The sequence below is a fragment of the Argopecten irradians genome, chromosome 4 (genome assembly GCF_041381155.1).
Source record: "Argopecten irradians isolate NY chromosome 4, Ai_NY, whole genome shotgun sequence".
NCBI classification, from domain to species: domain Eukaryota; kingdom Metazoa; phylum Mollusca; class Bivalvia; order Pectinida; family Pectinidae; genus Argopecten; species Argopecten irradians.
This window is the reverse complement of record NC_091137.1, coordinates 20,994,099-21,009,359: the sequence shown is the minus strand read 5'-3', so window position 1 is coordinate 21,009,359 and position 15,261 is coordinate 20,994,099.

Genomic DNA, 15,261 nt, shown 5'->3' with positions numbered 1-15,261 from the left:
TTCAGTGATTTGTGAATGCGTCAATCTACAAATTAACCATAGTTGTATCAATCTACCGGTCGGTGAATTCTGGTTGTTTTAATATCTATCAGTGATATATGATTGTGTTAATCTACCGGTACCAGTGAATTCTGAATTTTAATCTACCAGTGATATATGATTGTGTTAATCTACTGGTACTAGTGAATTCTGATTTTAATCTACCAGTGATTCCTGATTGTGTTAATCTACTGGTACTTGTGAATTCTGAATTTTAATCTACCAGTGATATATGATTGTGTTAATCTACTGGTACTAGTGAATTCTGATTTTAATCTACCAGTGATTCCTGATTGTGTTAATCTACTGGTACTAGTGAATTCTGATTTTAATCTACCAGTGATTCCTGATTGTGTTAATCTACTGGTACTTGTGAATTCTGAATTTTAATCTACCAGTGATTCCTGATTGTGTTAATCTACTGGTACTTGTGAATTCTGAATTTTAATCTACCAGTGATTCCTGATTGTGTTAATCTACTGTTACTTGTGAATTCTGAATTTTAATCTACCAGTGATTCCTGATTGTGTTAATCTACTGGTACTTGTGAATTCTGAATTTTAATCTACCAGTGATTCCTGATTGTGTATATAGTTCTTTTTATATTAGTGTCGTTCAGATAACGAGGTCTTATTGTTTTGATCAGTGTTTTTATCAGTACAGGAGTTCATGTGGGTATACACTGTCAAAATATCTGAGTCAAATAGTAATATCACCGGTATGTTCCCAGAATATTTACATCCTTATGTCTGTACGTATAACTTCAAGTAATGCATATGGGACATGCCGTAATTCTAACCGTGTGGACAAAAATAGTATGGTTCATTTCTTTTATTGAGAAATACGGTCACAAGCAGAAAATGTTGTTGTACTCTTTAAATTTGCGTTAGTCTATCAGTGAATGCTGATTGTTTCAATCTATCGGTGAATTCTGGTTGTTTTAATCTATCGGTGAATTCTCATTGTGTCAATCTACCGGTAAATTATCATGGTGTCAATCTACCGGTGAATTCTCATTGTGTTAATCTACCGGTGAATTCTCATGGTGTTAATCTATTGGTGAATTCTCATTGTTAATCTATCGGTGAATTCTCATTGTGTTAATCTATCGGTGAATTCTCATTGTGTTAATCTATCGGTGAGTTCTCATTGTGTTAATCTACCGGTGAATTCTCATTGTGTTAATCTATCGGTGAATTCTCATTGTGTCAATCTACCGGTGAATTCTCATTGTGTCAATCTACCGGTGAATTCTCATTGTGTTAATCTATCGGTGAATTCTCATTGTGTTAATCTATCGGTGAATTCTCATTGTGTTAATCTATCGGTGAGTTCTCATTGTGTTAATCTACCGGTGAATTCTCATTGTGTTAATCTACCGGTGAATTCTCATTGTGTCAATCTACCGGTAAATTTTCATTGTGTTAATCTATCGGTGAGTTCTCATTGTGTCAATCTATCGGTAAATTATCATTGTGTTAATCTACCGGTGAATTCTCATTGTGTTAATCTACCGGTGAATTCTCATTGTGTCAATCTACCGGTAAATTTTCATTGTGTTAATCTATCGGTGAGTTCTCATTGTGTCAATCTATCGGTAAATTTTCATTGTGTTAATCTATTGGTAAATTCTCATTGTGTTAATCTATCGGTAAATTATCATTGTGTTAATCTATCGGTGAATTCTCATTGTGTCAATCTATCGGTAAATTTTCATTGTGTTAATCTATTGGTAAATTCTCATTGTGTTAATCTACCGGTAAATTATCATTGTGTCAATCTATCGGTAAATTTTCATTGTGTTAATCTATCGGTAAATTTTCATTGTGTTAATCTACCGGTAAATTCTCATTGTGTTAATCTATCGGTAAATTATCATTGGGTTAATCTATCGGTGAATTCTCATTGTGTTAATCTATCGGTGAGTTCTCATGGTGTCAATCTATCGGTGAGTTCTCATGGTGTCAATCTACCGGTGAATTCTCATGGTGTCAATCTACCGGTGAGTTCTCATTGTATTAATCTTTCGGTGAGTTCTCATTGTGTTAATCTATCGGTGAGTTCTCATTGTGTTAATCTATCGGTGAATTCTCATTGTGTTAATCTATCGGTGAGTTCTCATTGTGTTAATCTACCGGTGAATTCTCATGGTGTCAATCTACCGGTGAATTCTCATTGTGTTAATCTATCGGTGAATTCTCATTGTATTAATCTATTGGTAAATTGTGATTGTATGTTTTTAGTGTATGAATTCTGATAGTGTTAATCTATCGATGAATTATGATTGTGTTAATTTATCGATGAATCCTGATTGTGTTTATCTATCAGTGAATTCTGATTGTGTTGATCTGTCGGTGAATTCTGATTGTGTTAATTTACCGATGAATTCTAATTGTGTTAATCTACCGGTCGGGGAATTCTGATTGTTTTAATATCTATCAGTGAATTCTGATTGTGTAGACAGTTCTTTTTTAAGTGTAATTCAGATTATGAGGTCTTTTTATTTTGATCGGCGTTTTGATATGTTTGGGAGTTCATGTTTATGTGTGGCATACTCCGTCAAAATAGTCTGGGTTAGGTAATAATGTCATCGTTATGACCTCAGAAACCTTACAAACGTATGTCTGTACGAACTAGTGCAAGCAGGGCATATGGGGCATGATGTAATCCTAAGTGTGTAGACAAAAATAGATTGTCGAATTTTTTAAGGTTGACTATTTCTTTTGTTGAAAAAAAAAAACGATGAAAGGAAGACACAAGCAAACACGGTCACATATTAAAAGGGGACTATGTTCGTTGCCCTCTATATAACTTTCTTATTAGGTCACAAGTTCAATGTGCACAGGTGGGAATCCTATATTAAGGAAATTTCCGAGTTTTGTGGATGCATGGTCAAGCTCAAGCATAATTTTAATATTTTAGAAAATAATCGGCATTGGTTTTTTGTCATTTTATTTCACATAATTCGTGCAATGGTGACAAAGTTGAACATGTTTTCATGGTGCCACTCGCGCCGACCTACACATTTTATGGGCAAATACAAAAATATGAAATAATTTAGCATAGCTGCGTTTGATAAGTAATTTTGTTGGCATACTTAGTAAAAGGTATTTTTTGAATTTTTGAAAACGCTTTTGTTCAATGAATACTAGTTGTTCTTACACAGCTACCTTTATAAACATAAAGTTATAATAAGTTCATGAAATAAAAACAATATATTTGTTATCTTACAGACATACATTTGTTCTTTGATTTCTTTAGACCACCCAACAATGTCATTGTGGTTTTTTGTGATGTTTACGTGTGGTATATTCCTTAGAAATAATCTGGGTCGGGTTATAATGTCATCGGTATGACCTCAGAAACCTTACAAACGTATGTCTGTACGAATTAGTGCATCAAGTAGGGCATATAGGGCATGATGTAATGCTAAGCGTGTAAACAAAAATAGATTGTCGAATTTTTTAAGGTTGACTATTTCTTTTGTTGAAAAAAAAAACGATGAAAGGAAGACACAAGCAAACACGGTCCCATATTAAAAGGGGACTATGTTCGTTGCACTCTATATAACTTTCTTATTAGGTCACAAATTCAATGTGCACAGGTAGGAATCCTATAATAAGGAAATTTCCGATTTTTTTTGGATGCATGGTCAAGCTCAAGCATAATTTTAATATTTTAGAAAATAAATGTTAAGTAATTTTATTGGCATGCTTAGTAAAAGGTATTTTTTGAGTGAATTTTTGAAAACTCTTTTGTTCAATGAATACTAGTTGTACTTACACAGCTACCTTTATAAACATAAAGTTATAATAAGTTCATGAAATTAAAAATAATATATTGTTATTTAACAAACATACATTTGTTCTTTGATTTCTTTAGACCACCCAACAACGTCATTGTGAAAATGGTTATTTCTCAGTTTCACTATTGTTCGCTGTACGCCGTTACTTCGATGCTACCTTAGTTTGGGCATCCAGTTTGGCGTTCACACATGGCTGTTAAGAAGGCTGTGGGATTTTTCTCTCTGTTCTAGTCATGGAAAAATACAATGACAGCTCTTAATTGTGCAAATAAAACTCAGAAGAACTAATGATCCGGACAGTCTAAGGAGAAACTACTTATCCGTATATTTTTACAGACAGAGGAACTACTGATCCGTATAGTCTTAGGAGATAGAGGAACTACTGATCCGCATAGTCTAAGGAGACAGAGGAACTACTGATCCGTAGAGTTATAGGAGACAGAGGAACTCCTGATCCGTGTAGTCTAAGGAGACAGAGGAGCTACCGATCCGTATAGTTTAAGAAAAATGAGGAACTACTTATTCGTGTATTTTACAGACAGAGAAACTACTGATCCGTATGATTTTAGAAGACAAAAGAACTACGGATCCGTATAGTTCTAGGAGACAGAGAAACTACTGATCCGTTTAGTTTTAGAGACAGAGGAACTGCTGATCCGTATAGTCTAAGGAGACAGAGGAACTACTGATCCGTATAGTTCTAGAAGACGGGGGAATTACTGATCCGTATAGTTTTAAGAGACAGAGGAACTACTGATCCGTAAAGTCTTAGGAGACAGAGGAACTACTGATCCGTATAGTCTTAGTAGACAAAGGAACCACTTATACGTATCATATATCTTACGTTTTTATGTTAAGGAGATAAGTCGAAAACTGTACTATATGTGTGAGAGGGTACAGCAAAGAGGTCCATCACTTATAAACCAAGTGGGTAGCATATGCTGAGAATAACAACAATGTGCATTCACTCATATCATTCTATTCATCACATGTCATACCAGTAACAGGTAAAAAAAATGTACATTTTCACTCACGTCTTTATGAGTGCAGTCAACCATACTAATGTATTCATCACATATAGGCCTAGTGAACCTAAAATACCCATATATAGTCACCCTTCTGTAACGAATATTATTCATTTCTAAAATGTCTTCCGAGGATGGACACAGCCTTGCTCCACCTGGACAACGTCTTTACTGGTGTTTACAAGATTAGTGATACATCGCACCTAGAAACTGAAAGGGATTGACAATGTGTGATTTAGTGTTTATTTTTTCCGTATCTGACAAAACAAAATGAATAAAAAGCTCGAAAAATGGATTGGATAAAACCAACATCAGCTTTGCGTTACCTGAAAGAAACTTGCCAAAATAAAGTATTTAAAACAATCTGATTGTTAAAAAAGATATATCAGTGTAGTGGGCAATGAATAAGATTTTTTGATACCATGAAAAAAAAATAAAAAAAAAAAATAATAAAAATAAAAATAAATGGAAAGTGCTAAAATATTAGGATATTACAAGAAATTCGATACAGGATATTTATTTGTGGGTTGATAAACTAAGCAACATGTAAGAGTTGATTAAGCCCAAGAAAGAGTTTGTGCATACGAAATTTATGTCCATTGGATTTACGGGAATGTACTCAACTATTCTAACAAAAGTGGCCGGGTAGGAACCTACATAATAAAAGAGTGAAAGTGGAAATAATGTTGAAATCCAAAAGGCCAAAGATCACCCAATGTTGTATATATGTACGTGCAACATGGACCACGCTCGTGTGCATGCTTTGCTGCAGAAGAAGTGACAGTGTACATTCAGTCCTAAAAGAATATTACCATCGAAAAACAGTGCAGGATGCATTTAAAAAAGTTTATTTTCAAAGATGGAATTAATACATTCAGCTTGAAATTCTGAATATGGTCAATATTGTCTATGAATGATAGGTGTATTTTGTTCAAGATACAAACATGTATTTCTTGTTTTGAAACTTTGCTGGAATTGCTTATATGCCTTGACACTTCAAGCTGTGCTCAGGATTTACCTAACTGGCTTATAAGTGACTGTCCAAAAAATGACCATATATATAAACCGGGCAGCGGTCCAAAATCTTAACATAAACCGGCTCAAGGTCAATTATAGACCAGTTATGGTACATCCTGTACATTCCATGAAATATAACACAAAAAGAACAAAAGTATTTACACTAACTGTGTTTTAAGAGGTATAACAATAAAGCATGCAATTATTGCCCACACCAAAAAATGAGACAAAGACGAATATGTTGCACAATCTAATTACAGTGTACATTAACTTTGACATCACATACAAGGTGTTCAATAGATGTTGGTTAAATCTCAAAATAAGACTATATTTATAACAGCCCCACTCAATTAGATCAATCCATAACTGAAGAAGTTCTACTGTTATGATCCAGAATAACAGAAGTGAGAAACCAGCAGCTAAATTCAAAACACAACTTAATTATATATACAATATTATACAGAGATGTTTTACAATATCTAAAGTAATTTGTGGTGGTACAAGAGTAATACGATGATTTAAAGTGTTACTTATCTGTTTGCGAATGTCCTTGATCCTTTCAGGTTTAAAATTAAAAATAATCGCAAATCCACGAGTAAAATGAATGTCCACAGATGATTTGTAAAGTTCCAGGCAATAAGAATAAATCCACACATAGTGTTGTTATAATCCACAGATAAAGTCACAATAGCTCTTCCAATAGAATCTTATATGGCACTGTACAATTCTTAATATGTCTAATTACAGGTCTCATTACAGTGTTGATTAGCCTTGGACAGCTGGAGTATATATAGCTAAACCCTAATTCAAGAATATTGGAGAACCTTCTACTTCTAGAAATAACTAAAAACAGTAAACAAATAAACACAGAGAGCTTTCTGGAAATAGATCATTCTAGATCCCTACTTATAATCAACATGTTTACAAACACATATTTGTTTATACATGATAATATTCTAGAAAGTTCTATAACCTAAATTAATTATATGAACTTTATAGGATGTATTGATAATATAACTATAGGAGTTAACTCCCTTATTTAATAACTACATGTATTTAGTGTCATACATAACACACCCGTCCTTAAAGAAAAGAAAGTTTTCTTGAAAAGGAAACTTTCTTGAAACATCAAGTAACGTTTAAATCATTGATAAAGTATCAGCCAGAATATTGTCTTTCCCTTTTATATGTTTGATGTCAAGATTGTACTCTTGCAAAGTCAAACTCCACCTGAGAATTCTTTAATTGTTGTTTTTCATTTTCCCAATGAATGTCAAAGGGTTGTGGTCGGTGAAGACCGACACAGGCACAACTGTAGTGCAGAGATACACATCAAATTGGTTCAAGGCCAAAATCAACGCTAAACATTCTTTCTCAATGGTGGAATAATTTCTCTGGTGTTTGTCAAACTTTTTCGAGAAATAACAAATTGGATGGCCAATTCGTTCAGAACCGTCTTGCATCAAAACAGCACCAACACCTACATCGCCGGCATCAACAAACAGTTTAAACTGTTTATTAAAATCTGGAGCAGTCAAAACTGGTGAGTTTGATAGTATGGCTTTCAATTTCTCAAAGGCAGACTTACATTCGTCTGACCAGACAAATTTAACATTTTTCTTTAACAAAGCAGTAAGTGGAGCTGCTATAACAGAGAAATTTTGACAAAATTTTCTGTAGAATCCAGCCATACCAAGAAATCTCATCAGATCTCTCTTGCCTCCAGGAGTTGGAAAATCTATATTTGCTTCTACTTTGGCCTGAACAGGTTTTACCTGCCCCTGTCCAACAACATGGCCTAAAATATCAACAGTTGCATGACAAAATTCACATTTAAGCAAGTTTACAGTCAATTTAGTTCTTTCAGATCTAACTCTAGAGGGGTGGCGATCTTAATAAACAATGATTTTGAGTCAAAAGTCTTAAATGAAAAAAAGATACTGATGGTAATTTTATAGCACTGAATATGTTGATAGGGGACAAAAAAGTTACCTTAATTAATATATATGGCCCAAATTTGGATAAACCAGAGTTTTATCAGCAAATCACAGATGCAGTGCAAGAATATAATAATGAATTTTATGTCATTTGTGGAGACTTTAATTTAGTACTCAACACTAGTCTGGATTATGATAAGAATTATAGAAATATAAACAACCCTAGAGCTAGAGAAAAAGTTATAACATTAATTGATGATTTAAACTTAGTAGATGTATACAGAGAACACCATCCTGAAAACAGAAGATATACATGGAGAAGAAGTAATCCTATTAAACAAGCCCGTTTAGATTTTTTCCTAGTTTCAGAAAATATGTTAGGAAATATAACAACCACAAACATTGAACCTGGATATAGATCCGACCATTCCACACCAACAATCTCAATAAAGTTTAATGAGTTTAAGAGAGGGAAGGGACTCTGGAAGTTTAATAACTCGCTCTTATATGATGAAAATTATCGAAAAACAATAACTGATCATATTTTAGGTATTAAAAAACAATATGCACATATCATTTATAATCCTTTAAACATTCACACTATTTCAGATGAGGATATCCAGTTTCAGATTAACGATCAGCTGTTTTTAGAAACACTTCTACTAGAAATAAGGGGGAAAACAATATCATTTGCATCATATAAGAAAAAAAAGCATTCGGAACAGGAAAATAATCTCATAAAAACAATAGTTGAATTAGAAAGTAATGAAGAGTTAAATGTAGAAGAACTAGAGGAGAAAAAGAAAGATTTAGAGAAAATTAGACTTACCAAAATTAGAGGAAATATCATTAGGGCAAAGGCAAAATGGGTAGAGGAGGGTGAAAAACCGTCAAATTATTTTTTAAATCTTGAGAATAGGAACTTTGTCTCTAAAATTATCCCTGTAATAGAAAAAGATAATGGTGAAATAATTCGAAATCAGAAAGATATACTTGGAGAAATAAGTCAGTACTATAAACAGTTATATTCTAGTGACTGCAATATTGAAAACATTAATCTAGATGAATTTTTGAGTGAATGTCCAGTTCCAAAGCTAAACTATGCAGATTCTATGACATTAGAAGGAAAGATCACATATTCTGAAGCATCCAACACTTTAAAACGCATGAAAAACAACAAAAGCCCTGGGTCAGATGGATTTACCGTAGAATTTTTTAAAATTTTCTGGAAGCAGTTAGGAACATTTGTTGTTAGATCAATAAACTATGGTTTTGAAAATGGAAATTTATCTTCAACACAAAGACAAGGGATCATTACCTGCTTACCCAAGGGAGATAAGCCAAGACAATTTTTGAAAAACTGGAGACCCATCTGTCTTCTTAACATTGTATATAAAATTGCTTCAGGCTCAATCGCATATAGACTAAAATCAGTATTAGATAAATTAATAAATTCAGATCAGACAGGTTTTATTTCTGGCAGATTTATTGGGGAAAATTCTAGATTAGTATATGACGTCATGCATTATGCTGAGGAACATTACATACCAGGCATGCTTTTAATTGTAGATTTTGAAAAGGCATTCGATTCAGTGAGTTGGACTTTTATTGATAATGTACTGAATTTTTTAAATTTTGGTCAAGATATTAGAAATTGGGTGAAAACTTTTCATAATAATACAATATCTGCTATAAATCAAGGCGGCAATCTATCCCCATTTTTCGATATCAATAGAGGTTGTAGACAAGGAGATCCCATAGCCCCATATATATTCATTTTGTGTGCAGAGGTTTTGGCCATTAGATTAAGAAATAACATAGATATTTGTGGTATAAATGTAAATAACTGTCCCTTATTAGTTTCTCAATATGCAGATGATACTTCTCTCATCTTAGATGGCACAAGGAAATCTTTGAAGGGGTCCATAGATGAACTCACTAGGTTTGCCAAAATATCAGGTCTAAAAATTAATGTCAATAAGACTCAGGTTATATGGATTGGCGACAAGAAATATAGTGAAGATATTTACTTTCCCCAATTAAATTTGCAATGGGGAAATAATTCTTTTCTACTTCTTGGAATACAATTTCATGTGGATTTGCACCAAATTCCTAAATTAAACTATGACAAAAAACTGGTAAAGCTGAAGGCACTTATTAAGATATGGAACAGAAGAATTTTAACACCAATAAGAAAAATAAATATAATAAAATCACTACTCATATCACAGTTTAACCACCTTTTTATATCCTTGCCAAATCCAGATGATGTTTTTATCAAAAAATTGAATTTTGAGTTGTATAATTATACATGTATGGAACAGCAAAACAGACAAAATTAAAAGAGATGTTATAACTAGAAACTATCCAGATGGAGGACTAAAAATGATAAACATAAAATCTTTCATTGATGCATTGAAACTTACTTGGATCCGTAGACTTTACACAACAGAAAGCAAGTGGCAAATATTTTTAAGTTTATATGCTGATAAAGATAAACTGATTAATTGTGGAACTGAATACATTTACAGCTGTCAACAAAAATGTTCAAATCTATTCTGGAAAGATGTCTTCTTGGCCTGGAAGAAACTAAATTCTCAAGAGTCTATTATCAACGACCAGCCTGATGTTATATTAAAAACTCCTATCTGGTATAACAATAATATAAAGATAGGAAATAAGGCAGTTTTTTTACAAAGATTGGTATCAAAAGGGTGTTATTATCATTAATGACATGATTAAAAATTATTCTTCTAATACACTATTCACTTACGAGGAATTTACACAAAAATTCAACATTAGAACAAACTTTCTTAAATTTCAAGGCATCACCACAGTAATAAGAAATTACCTCACTCCAGATATATCCAATACATTGCTAAGCTATCCATACATACCTAAAAATTTAGAAATTTTTCTGAAGCATAAAAATGGTACGAAAGATTTTTACAACATTTTAAATAAAAATGCTACAATCTCTACCGGGAAATCCAAATGGAATAATTTATTTAACTTTGATGATGATGTTTGGAAACAAATATATAACAATCCTTTTGGTGCAACTAAAAATTCAAAACTACATTGGTTACAATATAGAGTCAACCAACACATTTTAACATCCAATTCTTTCTTGTCTAAAATTGGGCTTGCTGAAAGTGCTAATTGTTATCGTTGTAAAACGGAAATAGAGACAATAGTGCATATGTTATGGGAATGTATAGAGGTACAGAATTTTTTAATTAACTTTGAATCCCTATTAGATAGATTACTCATCCCATTCGCCTTTAACAAAGAAACATTCATTTTTGGATTATTTAATCAACCAATACTATATAATAGGGTAGACAATATGATTATTTTAATATTAAAACAATACATATATAGCACAAGATGTTATCAAAAGAATTTATCAGTATGTGCCTTAACTAAACTTATAAAGGAAGCATACTTCACAGAAAAATATACTGCAGTCAGCAAAGGTGACACTCATATTTACAAATTAGACAATGATTGGAATAAATGGAATAGCTTAATCAATATGTAACCCTGGTTCAATAATTTTAAAAAGGAATATTAACTAGTAAATCATAATTAAAAATTTCACATACACATGTAACATTAGCTGTATCTTCTGAGATCTTTCTTACCATAACTCTCTCTCTCTCCTTTCTCTCTATCCTCTTATCTACTCTTCCTTTTTCTCCTCTTCTTTAGAAAAAAAACAACACTGTATTTTCCTTTTAAAAATAACTGATTTAATGCTATGTCTCATCACATAATCTCAAGATAACATATATATAATGCATGTCAGGTTTATATTGTATATTAGACTGACTATGAAAGAATATAAAAATATGTATGAATCAATAGCAATAGTGTGAATGTTTGGATGAAAGAGAGTAATTATGATGTCATACTTAATTGTTTTTATATATATATATGATGTTAACCAATAGTAATGCTTGTGCTAGAGGCAAAACTGGAATTGAAGAAGAATGGGTCATTTGAATGATTTCTAGTAGCACAAACCAGTGAGATTGAAATCAGTGATGAAAGAATGAGATGAATGATGTATAATATGTATTTCAAAATGATTATGTACAATGTGTTGTTTCTAAAAATAAAAAAGATACAAAAAAAAGTTTACAGTCAATTTCATGGTGGTGAGTCTCTCGAAGAATTTGCGAATCCCGCGTCATGGTAATTGATGACGTCATCGATGTATCCATCGCAGCCTTCCAGGTCTGATATCGCGCTGTTAAGAAGACGTTGAAATGTTGCCGGGGCATTCTTCGTACCAAACGGCATAACTTTGTACTGGTACAAACCTTGTGAAGTTACAAATGCCGACACTTTTTTAGCTCTTTCTGTTAATGGCACCTGCCAATAACCTTTCAACAGGTCAAACTTGCTTACGTACTTGGCTTTGCCAACTTTGTCAATACACGAGTCAATCCTTGGAATTGGATAAGAGTCTGTTTTACTGACAGGGTATACTTTTCTGAAGTCAGTACAGAATCGGTATGTCTTGTCTGGCTTTGGCACCAGAACACATGGAGAACTCCATTCACTTTTGCTTGGTTCAATAATATCATTGTCCAACATGTATTGAATTTCTTTCTTTAAAAGTTCTTCTTTCAAAGGATTGACACGGTAAGGATGTTGCTTGATAGGTGTCGCATCCCCCACATCCACGTCGTGATAGATAGCATCTGTTTTGCCTGGTGTATCCGGAAATAAATGTTTATACTCAAGTATCAGATCTTCAGTTCATTTCGTTCCTTTTTCGATAGATGACATAGTTTCTTGTCCAAGTTCGCGAGCACATCTGAGTTCCGTAACTTAACACCACAGTCTAAACCTACATCTTGTACACCACCATCTAAGTCTAATTTACAAATAACAGCTGTACTTTCACTTTGTGATGGTACAGAGGCCAAAGTAGTAATAGGTTGAGAGGTCTTGCTCTCTTCTCTATCTACATATTTCTTAAGCATATTAACATGACATAATTGAGTTTTCTTGCGCCTCCCTGGAGTTTGTACAATGTAGTAGTTAACATCATCGACCTTTTTCTCAACAACATAAGGTCCAAACTATCTTGCTTGCAAAGGCTGACCCGGTATTGGTAATAGAGCCAAAATTTTGTCACCTGGATCAAAACTTCTTGCACGGGCATCTTTATCATACCATGTTTTCATTTTGGTTTGAGTAACAGTCCAAATTTTTCAAAGGACCACGTACAGTGTGTCCAAATACAAGTTCAAAGGGACTGAAACCAAGAGATTCTTGTACAGATTCTCTGACGCCAAACAACAACATGTGTATACCTTCGTCTCAATCTCTTTTGTTTTCAAAACAATAAGATCTCATCATATTCTTCAATGTCTGAGACTCTGGATGATAAGCACTAGACTTATACTGTTTGATCTGGAGCTGGTACATGACTTGTTGAAAAAAAACCGACACATCCATTGGTTACCTAGGACTTAAATATGGAGGAGATCAGCGACACATCCTTTGGTTACCTAGGACTCAAATATGGTGGAGATCAACGACACATCCATTGGTTACCTAGGACTTAAATATGGAGGAGATCAGCGACACATCCTTTGGTTACCTAGGACTCAAATATGGTGGAGATCAGCGACACATCCATTGGTTACCTAGGACTTAAATATGGAGGAGATCAGCGACACATACTTTGATTACCTAGGACTCAAATATGGAGGAAATCAGCGACACATCCATTTGTTACCTAGGACTTAAATATGAAGGAGATCAGCGACACATCCTTTGGTTACCTAGGACTCAAATATGGAGGAAATCAGCGACACATCCATTGGTTACCTAGGACTCAAATATGGAGGAAATCAGCGACACATCCATTGGTTACCTAGAACTTAAATATGGAGGAGATCAGCGACACATCCTTTGGTTACCTAGGACTCAAATATGGAGGAGATCAGCGACACATCGATTGGTTACCTAGGACTTAAATATGGAGGAAATCAGCGACACATCCTTTGGTTACCTAGGACTTAAATATGGAGAAGATCAGCGACACATCCATTGGTTACGTTTGACTCAAATATGGATGAGATCAGCGACTCGTGACTTGGTTACCTAGGGCTCAAATATGGAGGAGATCAGGACATATCCATTGGTTACATAAAGCAATACATCCTTTGGTTACCAATATTTCAAATATGGAGGAGATCAGCGACATATCCCTCCGACGTTGCTTATGATTCAAATATGGAGATCAACGATAAATCCCTTGTTAACTTAGGACTCAAATATGAAGTTTCAGCGATAGTTCTGTAATGGTTTTATAGTTACATTACACCTGGATAACCCAATACTTTGATATAGAAGTGTAAATATGCATAAAAACTATATCTTCTTAGCGTTACATTTGATAAAGGCAATGGGGGATCCGTGGTTTCTGGTTGTTCAATGAATGAGTTATCATACCATGCGGCCTGTTAGTTTACATGAATCGAACTTTTCGCAATTGTAATTCATAATTGAGATTCAGAAATCAAATTTGGGGGTTTTCCATTTTCACGATTTGTCAGGGCTTATACACCCAAATCAACCATTTCTCAATATTTCCCGAATCATATTTATATCCCCTCGAAAGTAATTACTTCCGAATGTGGTGATCCAATGGGTGAATCAGGACACATCTCTTTAGTATAAATACTAGTGTTAACCACACCCATCCTCAGCTGGGGACTACAACCTACACCATACACTGCTTAAACAGGGAAATACCAAACACACTGAATATTAGTATATCTCTGTCTAAACAACAAATGAAACGAGGAATAAACCAAATACCTGTAGATTTTACTACTCTACGTCTATCGGAAAAGAGATATTTGTTTCTTCCAAATGATTAAAATGTCGATAGGAGGCCCACTGTTGACAGCTGTTACAGCTAGCTTCAGGTAACAACTAAGATAGTTCGCTTATTATAATGCACAATAGAGTAATTAAGTGTTTTTTCTAGGTTTACTTTATTAGACAATGCGTGCATGGATTAAATATTGATCCGCATGCAGAAGTCGTGTGTCATAATATTTTTCTGTGAGGAAATAGACATTGGAAATGAATCTCTGAATTAATCGTGTTCAATTTTTTTACTTTATTATTTCGATTGTCGGCTTCCGTTCATGTAAAACGGAACTCAGTTCCGAGTTCCGTTTAAGGAAATTCTCTATCATTTTAGATAAAAGTTGTCAACTTGTTTTGGACATATTAGAAAAGTTGCTTGTTGGCTTTTTAAATGGATTAATATTGGTAAATCCACTTTAATTTAGTTTTCAATCAACTCCCATTTCCGAGTTCCGTTTAAGTAAAACGGAACTCGGAACCCATGAAAAAAGACAACAGGCAACATTTCTCATCTGTCTTAGGCATATAGAAGGAT